A 15,507-nucleotide genomic window follows, 5' to 3' on the forward strand; every position below is an offset into this window, starting at 1 on the left:
TTAGACATTTTGACAGGCATCTTTATTGTAGCCTCAACAATCAAGTGGACAATGCTTTCTGTCCTGCACAGTGCACACAGTTTACATTTGACCATAATATTTTTTGCGTCGTTTATCCCCACAAATTGAAAATAGTGGTTATCTCCAAGTAGTAAATGCACTGCTTGCTCTCGCTGATACTTGCATCTGCCCCACCCAACTCTGTCTCTGATTGGCTTACCCTGAAACGTTACCCCGCGTTAACCAATCATCACTCCTCTCTGGTCACTTTCACTTTTCCATGGTACTGTGAGAGGACATCGCTGTATTCGCCTGTAAATTACATCCGCAGGGAGATTCGGTTCAGTTGGATCCATAGACGGTTGGATCACATAATGTAACGCAGTAACGCACCCATTTAAAGCACAGTAACTATAACGGCGTTACTGAATAGGAATAGGTAACTAGTAACGTTATTAGTTACCGCAAAGGTAGTTGCGTTACTTAGTTTGTAACGCGTTAGTCCCAACACTGAACATTATACATCAATGAGATACACACACACATAAATAATACAGGCTGAAAGCAACATCGTTTGAAAGAACAAAATACATCTTCGACTGTGTGAATGCATTATAAACAGTTTTCAATTACTGTTGTAAATTCCCCTTGTTTTCCTTGATCTGCGTTATATCGGTCGTGTTTTAGTCAGGCACATTTAGGGACAGCTAAAGTAGCGCAGCTACGGGTCCTCGAGCTGTTTGTTTACACATGTGCGTTCATGACAGGACATTAGAGGCTTCTCAAAACTCAAATCTCCCCTCCTCGACTCCTCGGTCCTCCGGTAGTGACCCTGAAATGAATTTCAGCGCGCCATTTTGAAGGACATCTAATTTCTCTAAATGCACACCGAGGACCGAGGATCGAGCGTTGAGGAGGCTCTCTGGAGGAGCTATAACCGAGGATACACTGATGGTTCCTCCGCGGATGCATTTCCGGGAACGGTGGAGTATAAAAGAGGCGTAACACACGGCTGGATTAATTTAAAAAAAAAAAAAACATGGCGGGAGCAATGCACATATGTAAGTGTTGACAATGATACGTTGCATTAGTTATTTAAGAAGTGAAATGCGGGATCAAACTCCGCCCGTCTGTATGCAGTTAGAGCCTTCTAACCGCATTCCTTATTGACATTTCACCTGATATTCTTTATGTTTGTTTCCACATTTTAACTACATCCAATCCTGCTACAGCATGCTATGATGTTTAAAAGGGCAAACTTTATTTATTTTTAAGAGTATTAAATCAACACGAACTTTGTTTAGCATTCAGCACTATCATTTGATTTGCGCTATGTTGTTATTTATACACTACAATCAATTGCTCATTACAGAGTCGGTAAATCTTCCAATAGTTTTAAGCTACACCTTTTTACTTTGTCTTTTCACAGGGACACAGGAGGAAACACTGACCCTTATTAAAGTGAGGGTCGAGAATGACCAGCTTTTCACAGGCCGAAGGCACACTGCCAAGAAAGCCTGGGAGTGAGTGACATTTTCCTGGTTGGGAACATATGATCCTTAGCATTTACGTATTGGTGGTTACAATTTGTATTTTCATATTGTCTGCTGAACCTGTGAGTTTAAATATCGATTGCTTTCATAGATGCACCTGTTGCTGCAGGCCTTATTAATTGCTGAAACATATCAGTAGTGGTACAAATGCCACTTCAATCTCATTAGTATGCAGAAAAAGTGACAGGTCGCCCCGCCCCTTTTCGACCGGAAGTCCCGCCTTATTTGACCGGAAGTCCCGCCTTTTTATTTTGAAACCGGAAGTCCCGCCTCGTTCGACCGGAAGTCCCGCCTCGTTCGACCGGAAGTCCCGCCCCCGCTTCCGGCGGATGTCCCGCCCCCGCTTCCGGTTTTCAAAATAAAAATAAATTAAAATTAAAAAAATGAGAAAAATAAAATGCCGTTGTTTTCAATCAATTAATATGTCTAGGATATATGTCCCGCCTCCTTACCACTTCCTGTGTGGTTAATCCTGTATACAGTATCGAATGTAACTTACAAATACTTGCAAATAACATGAAATTAATCCCAAAAGTAAGGCATCTTTAAAACATATATTTAAACCTCTCTGTTTTTGCAAACAGGACATGACAGGACATGAGGGGAGAGAACATATGGTGGAGGAGGGGGAACACACACACACACACACACACACACACACACACACACACACACACCACACACGCACACGCACACACACACTTTCCCCCTCACCCTCTCCCTCTGTCTAAATAAAAAGCCATCGTCTTTAGTCACTCTTAAATATTTTTCAAGTCGAGAGAAAATGGCCAAGAGACGTCTTGATATGAATTTAATCAGCGAGACACCGGTGACAACTTACAGCCATCCGTTGGGTGCTCCAAATCAAAGTAAAGCATATAAAAAACAGATATTTTAAAAAGTCAGCCTTTTTGCTAGAGGATAAGGGAGGGGGAAAACCCCAAACCCCCTATGGAGAAGTCATAAACCCCCTATGGAGACAAACATGTTGTAAACAGAGGGAGGTAGGTAGGTAATATACTTAAATATATATATATATAGAAAGTCAGAGAATATTTATCAGAGGATAAACCATATACATTTGTACAAGTCGACACTGGTGCATTTTGTAAGAAAACAGAGTTTTCGTACTCAGACCGCTGCAACAATTTCAAGCAGATCTCTGCGATATGCAGTCGCTGTCCGAATATAATGATGGTTTTAATTATTTATTAACAGTCATAAATGTATTTAGAAAAACCTGTGCTCAAACATTAAAGAAAAAGAAGGGTAAGGTTACCAAAAAGCTTTTGATATAGTTTTAACACACAGCGAGATCCCTAAAAAGTCACTAACAGCTGCGGGGAAAGAATTCTTTTAAATAAAGTTTTTCAAAACTTGTTGAAGAAAAAACGGTATACAATATTATATATATATATATATATAACAGCCATTGACATATAGGCATGTATGGTAGAAAGATTTAACCGTACGCTGAAAACTAAAAAGTGGAGGTATTTTACAGCTAAAAACACTCCTAGACCTATGATAGTGTTTTTTATGTATGACAACTCTACAACTGGTAGAAAGTAAAGTACTTTTTCTGAGCAGATTTTCTTTAAGACTGTGACTGTTAACAAACCAACCCCCGAGAGACAGACATACTCATCCACTTTTCAACGTATTTTGTTTTTGTCTTTCTCGCTTTTTTTTCCATTATATTTTTTGGAAAAATGCCTCAACCTCCATGTGAATTGCACACAAATCTGCAGAGTGTCACTAATATATATATATATATATATATATATATATATATATATTCTTTATTTAACAGGTAAAAAAAAAACCTCATTGAGATTAAAATCTCTTTTCCAAGAGTGACCTGGCCAAGAAGGGCAGCATGTACAAAGTTACAACATATAAAACACAGACATGAAAGGCAGACAAATACAGCTGTAAAACACAAATAAATGGCACATTAGCCAGTCAATATAGAACCTTTATTTAACCAGATTGGCCCCATTGAGATCATAGATCTCTTTTTCAAGGGAGACCTGCAGAAATATGCAAAGTAAAACAAACTATTAAAATCATTCAAAAACTGGCAACATTTTTAAAACGATTTCAAGATATACGAGCACTCACATCGACCAAAACTAAAAAAGTGTTACACAGTGACTGACATTCTGTACGGGAGTTCACACCTCAGCTGCTGTAGGGAGTTGAAATATGTTATGGCTCTCGGGGGATGGTGGTTAAGAGACAGATTCTTAGTTTTTGGACTGCCTCGGGGGGTTAACGACATCTACTAAAAACAAAGTACTTCATAATCTACTTTTTTCAGCTTTTATACACAAAAGTGCAAGGAAGGTAGGCAGATTTAGAACACTATCTATGAGATAGTGTTAGTGTTCCCTGCCCTTATCCATTTATTTTTCTTTATTCAGCAATCGGCAATTGTGTCACCTTGTTTTTCTTGTTAATTAGGAAAGTGCTTGCTTAAATTTATGTATTTTAAGTGCATATTATAGAACAGGTATAGGGCAATATCAAAATTAGCCAAACTTTTTTTTATTCACAATGTTTACTGATAATCATCAAATATATTTAGAACACTATCTGTGCGATAGTGTTAGTGTTCCCTGCCCTTATCCATTTATTTTCTTTATTCAGCAATCGGCAATTGTGTCACCCTTGTTTTTCTTGTTAATTAGGAAAGTGCTTACTTAAATGTTTGTATTTTAAGTGCATATTATAGAACAGGTATAGGGGCAATATCAAAATTAGCCCAAACTTTTTTATTCACAATGTTTACTGATAATCATCGAAATATGCAGGGGGTCCAATTCTTAACTTTTCCCTAAAACATTCTAGAATTTCTTTATCTACACAAAAAAACATACATTTTAAAAACATTTGACAACAATAGATACGTTGTTCCTGTTTTTATTACGATTATCAGATACAAAAATGATAAGTATAAATAAATCTATGCTTTCAAATGCATTATTCAGAGATATTAGGCCTGTCAAATCAAAACTTGAGCATGTGAATAAGAGAGAGCAGAGTCCTAACCAGCTGATCCAAAACCAAACTCTGAGCAGCCGGCGGCTGAGACGGAGCCAACCAGCATGCGGACCAAACTGCTGCTAAGAACTCATGTTTAAATGAAATAGCAAGCAATGAATTCAAAGTGTGTATTTACTACACTAAGAGGAAAAGGAGATTTAGTCTGAGTTCTGTTGTGAGAGATTCGTGAGTAGAGAAGCGGCATCAGGTTTACAATCCCTCCTGCTAGGACGAAAAACACAACTGCAGGTAAATGTGATGATGATGTGTGACAGGTTGAATGCAGCACAATAATCATTTTATTTCTGAAATCTTTGGTATCGTAATCGTTTAAAACCAACATTTTAGTTCAAAATAAAATTTGAATAATCACCCTGTCCTCCAACCAAACAAAAGAGAATACCAAATACACTCATGTAATAACAAAAAATAAGTTAATTTGTCATTTTAAAAGCAAATAAGACACCACTCTACGAATACAGACTTTACATTTTCCAACATCGACATAATTACAATTGAAATGTAACCATTTAACATATAAATCGCTCATGTTTTCATCAAGGGTATCTACAGCATTACTATACTTTAGAGAAGATTGGTACAGTATATGATGATGTACATTATATATATATATATAAAGCTTATGTGGGATACACAAATAAATATCACCCATGGATGTTATCTACATCTCATCACATTTTAACTCCTCAGAGTGATTGTGTCTTGATATTTGTCTATATTGATGTTAAACATGGAACTGCTGTGATGCAAGTCAAATTTGATCTGACCATTAAAGTATTATCGTATTATCGTATCGTATTTCTGCAGGAGATCCACACATAGACAACTCACATCACACAAGAGGTCAAAAACTTCACAACAGCCCTTTCAATTGGGACAAAATGTATCGACAGTCATTTAAAAATGACCCCTCTCACAACTAAGAAGAAGTTAAGAAAATGGACACTGCAAATATAGCTAGGTAAAATGCCAAGTGGGTACAGCTCATTACAAATGTTAATCTTGGGTTTGCTTTCACTCGATGAAGCTCAGTGCAAGTTCTTTCATGAAGTGCAGGGTCTTTCATGAAGACTTTCACCTTTCCTAGTCGGATTCTCGTCCCCCTAAATCTATCACAGCACGATGGAGTCTAATCGCCAAAGTTTAATATATATTGCCCTTTGTATACACAGCAATAAATATGTTTATCGCACTAAACAAACTTCAACTGTCAATCATTCCAAACACTCTTTAAACCGAGGAGGAGGGGCACACTTAAAATATTGTAACGCAATTTAATCACATTACAAAGTTTGACCCAAAGTTGCTCCCACGCGGATGTTCCCCATGAATTGAATGGTTTTGGAAGAGCAAAGGTGGCAGATAAATTGGCAAGAGCTACAAGTATTGCACATATAGTGTTCGCAATATGATAGCAGAAGAGATAATATGCATATTAGACTGACACAGTGAGTGAAAAAGAGGAAGAAAAAGGTTTGATTAGCAGCATTATATTTGTTATTCAGACAACATTTAGAGGGTTAATTCCAAATTATGCAAGTTAACTGATGATGGCGAGGAAATAGTTCAATGAATTTTTTTTTTTCCGCTTTTTTCCTTATATATTACACCTAAATATGGAAAGGTTATATGTTGTATGTTGTCTCTGAAATACCGAATTTGTTATAGCCAATTAAAAGAAAAAAGTCCTATCATATAGACTCTTCCTTCCATAAATATTTGGCAACATTTGCAAAATATTTGGAAACATTCTGATCATTCGGTACAGGCTTTGTATGTGGTTTCACTTACATTCATTCGGTACAAAGCTTTGTATGTGGTTTCACTTACATTTTCTCTTAACATGGTCTTCAATATTTGAAAGTCAACTACAAGGCAAACATGCCCATTTAAAGACAAATAAATAAAATGGGAAACTATTATGCAAAACACTCTGTATATATTGATCAGAATGTAGTCATTACCCGTTTAATAAGTGTGATGATGGGGACGATTGAAAACAGAACGAGTAGTGACCCCCGTGTAAAAGAATGGCCGAAGTTTGTAAACTTGGAAGACATTTTTGGATATCGTTCATTCTGGCAGTACTATTCCGGGTCATTGGGAAACGATTGTAAACGAAACATTTAAAGTGGTCCTGCAATCTTCATTTCCGAAACATTCTGTAACATTATCTCAGAAATGAAAACAAACATCAAAAGTGTATCATGTGCTCTCATGGTATGCTCTGTTTGTAGATGTAATGCATCTGTGTGTTGAAAACAGCATACACGTGAATATTTTGACTGAAGTGAAAAACTTCCATCACGATATCTCCAGTAATATGGGAATTCTAAGCTGGAGACTGTCCTGGGATGCTACAATCACTATAACTATTGATTTTGTGTGTGAAAAAAATTAAAAAAGTGTTTTTTACATCTAAAAACTGTTGTCATCATTATAGCAAGGGGGCGTGTCTGATACATGTGTAGTACAGTCCTTCTTGTTGTGTTTTTCAGTGTTTTCTGTGTGTCTGTACACACAAAGCACACTTCATTATCTACTTTTCAGCTTTTTTTAAAAAGAAAAGTGTGTCTTTCGGTACCTTCTTGAGAGAATTAAGCATAAATCTGTCAAAGATTCTTACGAAATCTACTGACACAAAGTACTTCATTATCTACTTTTCAGCTTTTATACACAAGTGTATCTTCGTAACTTCCCAGAGAATTTAAGCATAAATCTGTCAAATGTTCAAACAGCCTTGTTTCACTGAAATACCCTCAAAATGACAAACTGCCATTATTACGAAATCTCCTCAAACAGGAGTACTTTCTACAGATGAAGCCTCCCACTCAACGCAATATGTCCCACCCACTCAGCAAATCATATAAAACTAAGGACGACCGTTAAAACTAGCCATGATCTGAGAAAAACCAAGTCTGATGTAGCCTTTTTCTGAGCAGATTTTCTTTAAGACTGTGACTCTTAACAAACCAACCCCCCGAGAGACAGACATACTCATCCCCTTTCAACGTAATTTTGTTTTGTCTTTCTCGCTTTTTTTCCATTATATTTTTGGAAAAAACTACATAGTGATTGCTAGCAAAAATACAACATGCAACTAATACATTATACAATATTACGACTTTTGGCGATATTTTCAACACAATATACTTGTACCTTTTTTTTTTGTAGGACTTCAAGATATGTTGCATGTCATGCATAAACACGGTGTCATCTTTCTTGAAACTGATGTGCTGTCCGTTTTACAAACAAGTTATGTTTATGCTTCTTCATCCTATGAATGTTCCTCCCCCGTCCCTCTTCACAATAACAATCAAGGTGGATCTGTGAAATGAAACACCTCTTCCCAAAGCGTGACTACCCTATTGAGGGCATGCGTCTAAGGCAGTAGGGTCTAAATCGATGGGCCAGATATACTAACATGCAGAACGTACGGTATGTTTGAAAAAGACTAACCATTTATCCAGTTCAAGCTGCATTCAGTGACTTGATTTGACTTGGTCAAACTTTGTAATGTGATTCAATTGCGTTACAATATTTTAAGTGTGCCCCTCCTCCTCGGTTTAAAGAGTGTTTGGAATGATTGACAGTTGAAGTTTGTTTAGTGCGATAAACATATTTTGCTGTGTATACAAAGGGCAATATATATTAAACTTTGGCGATTAGACTCCATCGTGCTGTGATAGATTTAGGGGGACGAGAATCCGACTAGGAAAGGTGAAAGTCTTCATGAAAGACCCTGCACTTCATGAAAGAACTTGCACTGAGCTTCATCGAGTGAAAGCAACCCAAGATTAACATTTGTAATGAGCTGTACCCACTTGGCATTTTACCTAGCTATATTTGCAGTGTCCATTTTCTTAACTTCTTCTTAGTTGTGGAGGGGTCATTTTTAAATGACTGTCGATACATTTTGTCCCAATTGAAAGGCTGTTGTGAAGTTTTTGACCTCTTTGTGATGTTGAGTTGTCTATGTGTGGATCTCCTGCAGAAATACGATACGATAATACGATAATACTTTAATGGTCAGATCAAATTTGACTTGCATCACAGCAGCTCCATGTTTAACATCAATATAGACAAATATCAAGACACAATCACTCTGAGGAGTTAAAATGTGATGAGATGTAGATAACATCCATTGGGTGATATTTATTTGTGTATCCCACATAAGCTTTATATATATATATATAATGTACATCATCATATACTGTACCAATCTTCTCTAAAGTATAGTAATGCTGTAGATACCCTTGATGAAAACATGAGCGATTTTATATGTTAAATGGTTACATTTCAATTGTATTATGTCGATGTTGGAAAATGTAAAGTCTGTATTCGTAGAGTGTGTCTTATTTGCTTTAAAATGACAAATTAACTTATTTTTTGTTATTACATGAGTGTATTTTGTATTCTCTTTTGTTTGGTTGGAGGACAGGGTGATTATTCAAATTTTATTTTGAACTAAAATGTTGGTTAAACGATTACGATACCAAAGATTTCAGAAAATAAAATGATTATTGTGCTGCATTCAACCTGTCACACATCATCATCACATTTACCTGCAGTTGTGTTTTCGTCCTAGCAGGAGGGATTGTAAACCTGATGCCGCTTCTCTACTCACGAATCTCTCACAACAGAACTCGATAAATCTCCTTTTCCTCTTAGTGTAGTAAATACACACTTTGAATTCATTGCTTGCTATTTCATTTAAACATGAGTTCTTAGCAGCAGTTTGGTCCGCATGCTGGTTGGTTCCGTCTCAGCCGCCGGCTGCTCAGAGTTTGGTTTGGATCAGCTGGTTAGGACTCTGCTCTCTCTTATTCACATGCTCCAGTTTTGATTTGACAGGCCTAATATCTCTGAATAATGCATTTGAAAGCATAGATTTATTTATACTTATCATTTTGTATCTGATAATCGTAATAAAAACAGGAACAACGTATCTATTGTTGTCAAATGTTTTTAAAATGTATGTTTTTTTGTGTTAGATAAAGAAATTCTAGAATGTTTTAGGGAAAAGTTAAGAATTGGACCCCCTGCATATTTCGATGATTATCAGTAAACATTGTGAATAAAAAAAGTTTGGGCTAATTTTGATATTGCCCTATACCTGTTCTATAATATGCACTTAAAATACAAACATTTAAGTAAGCACTTTCCTAATTAACAAGAAAAACAAGGTGACACAATTGCCGATTGCTGAATAAAGAAAAATAAATGGATAAGGGCAGGGAACACTAACACTATCGCACAGATAGTGTTCTAAATATATTTTGATGATTATCAGTAAACATTGTGAATAAAAAAAGTTTTGGGCTAATTTTGATATTGCCCTATACCTGTTCTATAATATGCACTTAAAATACATAAATTTAAGCAAGCACTTTCCTAATTAACAAGAAAAACAAGGTGACACAATTGCCGATTGCTGAATAAAGAAAAAATAAATGGATAAGGGCAGGGAACACTAACACTATCTCATAGATAGTGTTCTAAATCTGCCTACCTTCCTGCACTTTTGTGTATAAAAGCTGAAAAAAGTAGATTATGAAGTACTTGTTGTTTTTAGTAGATGTCGTTAACCCCCTGAGGCAGTCCAAAACTAAGAATCTGTCTCTTAACCACCATCCCCCGAGAGCCATAACATATTTCAACTCCCTACAGCAGCTGAGGTGTGAACTCCCGTACAGAATGTCAGTCACTGTGTAACACTTTTTTAGTTTTGGTCGATGTGAGTGCTCGTATATCTTGAAATCGTTTTAAAAATGTTGCCAGTTTTTGAATGATTTTAATAGTTTGTTTTACTTTGCATATTTCTGCAGGTCTCCCTTGAAAAGAGATCTATGATCTCAATGGGACCAATCTGGTTAAATAAAGGTTTTATTGACTGGCTAATGTGCCATTTTATTTGTGTTTTACAGCTGTATTTGTCTGCCTTTCATGTCTGTGTTTTATATGTTGTAACTTTGTACATGCTGCCCTTCTTGGCCAGGTCACTCTTGGAAAAGAGATTTTAATCTCAATGAGGTTTTTTTTTACCTGTTAAATAAAGAATATATATATTATATATATATTAGTGACACTCTGCAGATTTGTGTGCAATTCACATGGAGGTTGAGGCATTTTTCCAAAAATATAATGGAAAAAAAAGCGAGAAACAAAAACAAAATACGTTGAAAAGTGGATGAGTATGTCTGTCTCTCGGGGGTTGGTTTGTTAACAGTCACAGTCTTAAAGAAAATCTGCTCAGAAAAAGTACTTTACTTTCTACCAGTTGTAGAGTTGTCATACATAAAAAACACTATCATAGGTCTAGGAGTGTTTTTAGCTGTAAAATACCTCCACTTTTTAGTTTTCAGCGTACGGTTAAATCTTTCTACCATACATGCCTATATGTCAATGGCTGTTATATATATATATATATATATATAGTATACCGTTTTTTCTTCAACAAGTTTTGAAAAACTTTATTTAAAAGAATTCTTTCCCCGCAGCTGTTAGTGACTTTTTAGGGATCTCGCTGTGTGTTAAAACTATATCAAAAGCTTTTTGGTAACCTTACCCTTCTTTTTCTTTAATGTTTGAGCACAGGTTTTTCTAAATACATTTATGACTGTTAATAAATAATTAAAACCATCATTATATTCGGACAGCGACTGCATATCACAGAGATCTGCTTGAAATTGTTGCAGCGGTCTGAGTACGAAAACTCTGTTTTCTTACAAAATGCACCAGTGTCGACTTGTACAAATGTATATGGTTTATCCTCTGATAAATATTCTCTGACTTTCTATATATATATATTTAAGTATATTACCTACCTACCTCCCTCTGTTTACAACATGTTTGTCTCCATAGGGGGTTTATGACTTCTCCATAGGGGGTTTGGGGTTTTCCCCCTCCCTTATCCTCTAGCAAAAGGCTGACTTTTTAAAATATCTGTTTTTTATATGCTTTACTTTGATTTGGAGCACCCAACGGATGGCTGTAAGTTGTCACCGGTGTCTCGCTGATTAAATTCATATCAAGACGTCTCTTGGCCATTTTCTCTCGACTTGAAAAATATTTAAGAGTGACTAAAGACGATGGCTTTTTATTTAGACAGAGGGAGAGGGTGAGGGGGAAAGTGTGTGTGTGCGTGTGTGTGTGTGTGTGTGTGTGTGTGTGTGTGTGTGTGTGTGTGTCCCCCTCCTCCACCATATGTTCTCTCCCCTCATGTCCTGTCATGTCCTGTTTGCAAAACAGAGAGGTTTAAATATATGTTTTAAAGATGCCTTACTTTTGGGATTAATTTCATGTTATTTGCAAGTATTTGTAAGTTACATTCGATACTGTATACAGGATTAACCACACAGGAAGTGGTAAGGAGGCGGGACATATATCCTAGACATATTAATTGATTGAAAACAACGGCATTTTATTTTTCTCATTTTTTTATTTTAATTTTTTTATTTTTTTTTATTTTGAAAACCGGAAGCGGGGGCGGGACATCCGCCGGAAGCGGGGGCGGGACATCCGGTCGAACGAGGCGGGACTTCGGTCGAACGAGGCGGGACTTACGGTTTCAAAATAAAAATAAAAAGGCGGGACTTCCGGTCAAATAAGGCGGGTCACTTTTTCTGCATACTAATGAGATTGAAGTGGCATTTGTACCACTACTCATATCTTGTATCACTCAGGGAAATTCTAAAGGCCCTTGGGCTATTCGGTTTCTGTAAGCCCCACACAGATCGGCCAAAAGTGGGAAAACTTGAAACGAAATACAAGGTAATTATGTTGTAATTTTTTCATTTACTCTTGTGTGTCTGTAACCATGGTTGTGTCTGCTCAGCATGCCGATGTATAACTTTACCTCTTCTTTGTGTTTTTGTAGGAGTTGAAATGCCCCCCAACCGGGACAGGGACTGACAGGGGAGAGGCCACAGCAGCCACATGGCCATATTTTACGGCCATGCATGAGGCCATCGGTGGGAGGCCATCCATCACTCTCCCCCCTGATGGACTCGGCCACTGCTGCTGTTGCTTCTGGCAGTGGCTCAACATCCACTGAGGCTGTCCAGAGCCAGGCCACAGTGGACGATGAGGAGGCCGCCAAGTCTGGCTCGGACAGCCAGGAGGATGTTGAGCCATCCACCTCTGCCGGTCCCCCTCCCCGGAAAATAAGAAAATGCAGTTTATTGCAGTTCCTGGAGGCGGAGGCGGCCAAGGAGGAGGACCGCTTCAACCGCCAGCTGGCAGCCAGTGAGGAATCCTCCAAAAGATTCCTCGACTTATTTGAAGCATTAGTTCGAAAAGAATAGTTTCCGTTCTTTGTTTTCGTTTGGTTTGGATTTGTTATATTGTTTTGTGAAGTTTATGAAAATATTTAAGTTTGGAATAAAAATTAAGTTTGTCGTTAAATCAGTAGCATTCTTTACAGTTCGAAATACAGAACAAAAACCAACACATGTTTACTGAAAATATACAAGGAGATCTTTATTTTATACAAAGCTCAATATGTTATGATTGTGACATGACTAAAAAGCCAATGTCTTAAACTCATTGTGCAACCCAAGGTATACTGAAACTCATGACCACTTTAATTTCTGAATTGTAAATCTCCTCCTCATAATTCTGCGCCTAAACCAACCGTGTGTAAATTATCCAAATGCATTATGAGGGATACTTTATTAATAAATCAATACAAATTGAGTCAAGTTACAGCATCGCTCAAGCCCTATAAGTAGCTACAATTACTAACACATGTATCTTCTTTCTTTTAAAGTTCAGTCACAGCATACCAATATTTTATTACTGAACATGACTCGATTTCAACACTAAACGTAACACTTTCAGACGAAATTCTGTGATGGCCTATTTCACATCGCATACAATTTGTAATAAAGACATCTGTAAAGTCCTTTGCTCTTAATAAACGTGAGCAAGGTGACATTGGAAATAAGGCTTATAAATGGCACAAACAAAAGAACAGAGTAATGCATTTTTAACCTGTCAACAAAACTAATGGGTGCCAAAAATATATATCCTCTCAGCAGTAATCGTGGTCCTGCAGCTGGACTGGGTTGTGGTCAGGAGCCGAGATTTGGTCTGCCAGTCTGTCTCTCCGGCCCTGTCCACCTCGCTCCCCCCTCACAGGACGAGGTGGAGACCTCTCTACCCCCTCCTGCTCCTCCTCCAACAGTTCAAGAATGTCTCCTGCAGTAAGGCAGATGTTGTGTAGGACACAGCAGGCAGTGACCACAGCAGGGACAAAGTTATGGTTGACCTCCAAGGCCTTCGACAGGAGGCACCTCCATCGCACCTTCAGTTTCCCGAAAGCGCGCTCTATTATGCTGCGTGCTTTTGCATGGCAGCCGTTGAATCGGCCCTGTAGTGGCTCCCGATACGGGGTTACAATCATAGGTGTGTACAATGCAGGGGTAGCCACCATCCCCCACAATGAAGTACCCTGGAGGAGGATAAAGAGCCTCTTTATAGAGGGCACTGTGCTTCATGACACAGGTGTCGTGGACTGAGCCCGGAAATCCTACAAGTGTGTAGGAATCTCCCCTTCCCATCCATACAGCTTCCTATTCACGTAATCATGGCCAGTGGGTCCGGATGGGGTCCTGATGCATATGTGGCACCCGTCTATTGCACCCACACAGGAACTGAATGTCGGGCTGTTGGCCAACTGCTGGAAGCCCTGCCCGACCTCCTCCAGCTCTGGACCAGCAGGCAGCTTGATGAGGGTGCCGGAGAGCAGCGATGTCCTCCACTCCCTGGTGGACCATGTGGACCGTAGAGACGGGTACCTGAAAGGCCCGGGACACCACACTGTATGACAAACCGTGTGCCAGCCAGTACACGGTCGTCAAGACAGTCATGGTGTCCCCAGGCCTGTCTCCTCTCAGGCCCCAGACACCGCATCAAGGCCTCCAGGGAGTCTCGGCGGATCCTGAAGTCCTTCAGCAGGCACCCATCGCCCTCGAAGTACAGTTTAAGCAGTGGGACACTGCTGTTCAAACGTTTGTACATGCTGGGAGAGTGTGGTGCTGAACCTACAGGAAGAATAACATGTACAGAGGTCAATACCTTTATCCAGCAAACTAAACTCCTTTATCCCGCAATTTAAACTGCACATAAATATTCTGTCATAAGGAATAAAGCCATGGCTAAATCTGGCACATTTGATGGTCTCAAGTGCTCGTGTTAACTAATGTGCATGGTCCCTTCTTGAATAAATACAACTACATTATCCAAAACACAACTGTCTCTTTTTCTCTGACTCTCTGGCTTAGGCCTACACTGTAAAATATTACCATGATTTCACAATATTTAGCTGTAATATTTTACAATAAATTACTGTTTTACCACTTTACAGTCTTTACCTGTAATGTTCACAATATAACACTGTGATTTAGAATTTCACAGTGAGATCAATGCAGGCACAGTTAATTACTGTGAATGTACAGGATCAATGATTACCAGGATTTCACAACATGTTACTGTTATTTCACAGTAAAATACTGTATTCAGACCATCCTCTGTGATAACACAACAAATTAAGTGATTTTCTTGCTTTTATCGCTCTTGCTTGGCTTTAAATACAAATGTCTTTCTTTGGTGCAGGTTTTACTTAAATTGAAAAGGGCACCACGGCATGTGCCTTAAAATAAATGAGGCAACATATACATCTATGTAACATTTAAATTGTTGTCTTGGCTTTTGTTTTCAGGTGCATCCTGGGCATTAATCCTGAGACGGGCTCGAAAGCCAAAAAGAGTTATGGCAATTTAAACCTCCATGTCAGCACATTCTTCAGAACATTTTTGGACTTTGAGTGGATGTCTGTGTAGACATGTGTTAAGTGCTCCCCTCCTTGTTTTCTGTCTCCCTG

The sequence above is a fragment of the Pseudochaenichthys georgianus genome, chromosome 3 (genome assembly GCF_902827115.2).
Source record: "Pseudochaenichthys georgianus chromosome 3, fPseGeo1.2, whole genome shotgun sequence".
NCBI classification, from domain to species: Eukaryota; Metazoa; Chordata; class Actinopteri; order Perciformes; family Channichthyidae; genus Pseudochaenichthys; species Pseudochaenichthys georgianus.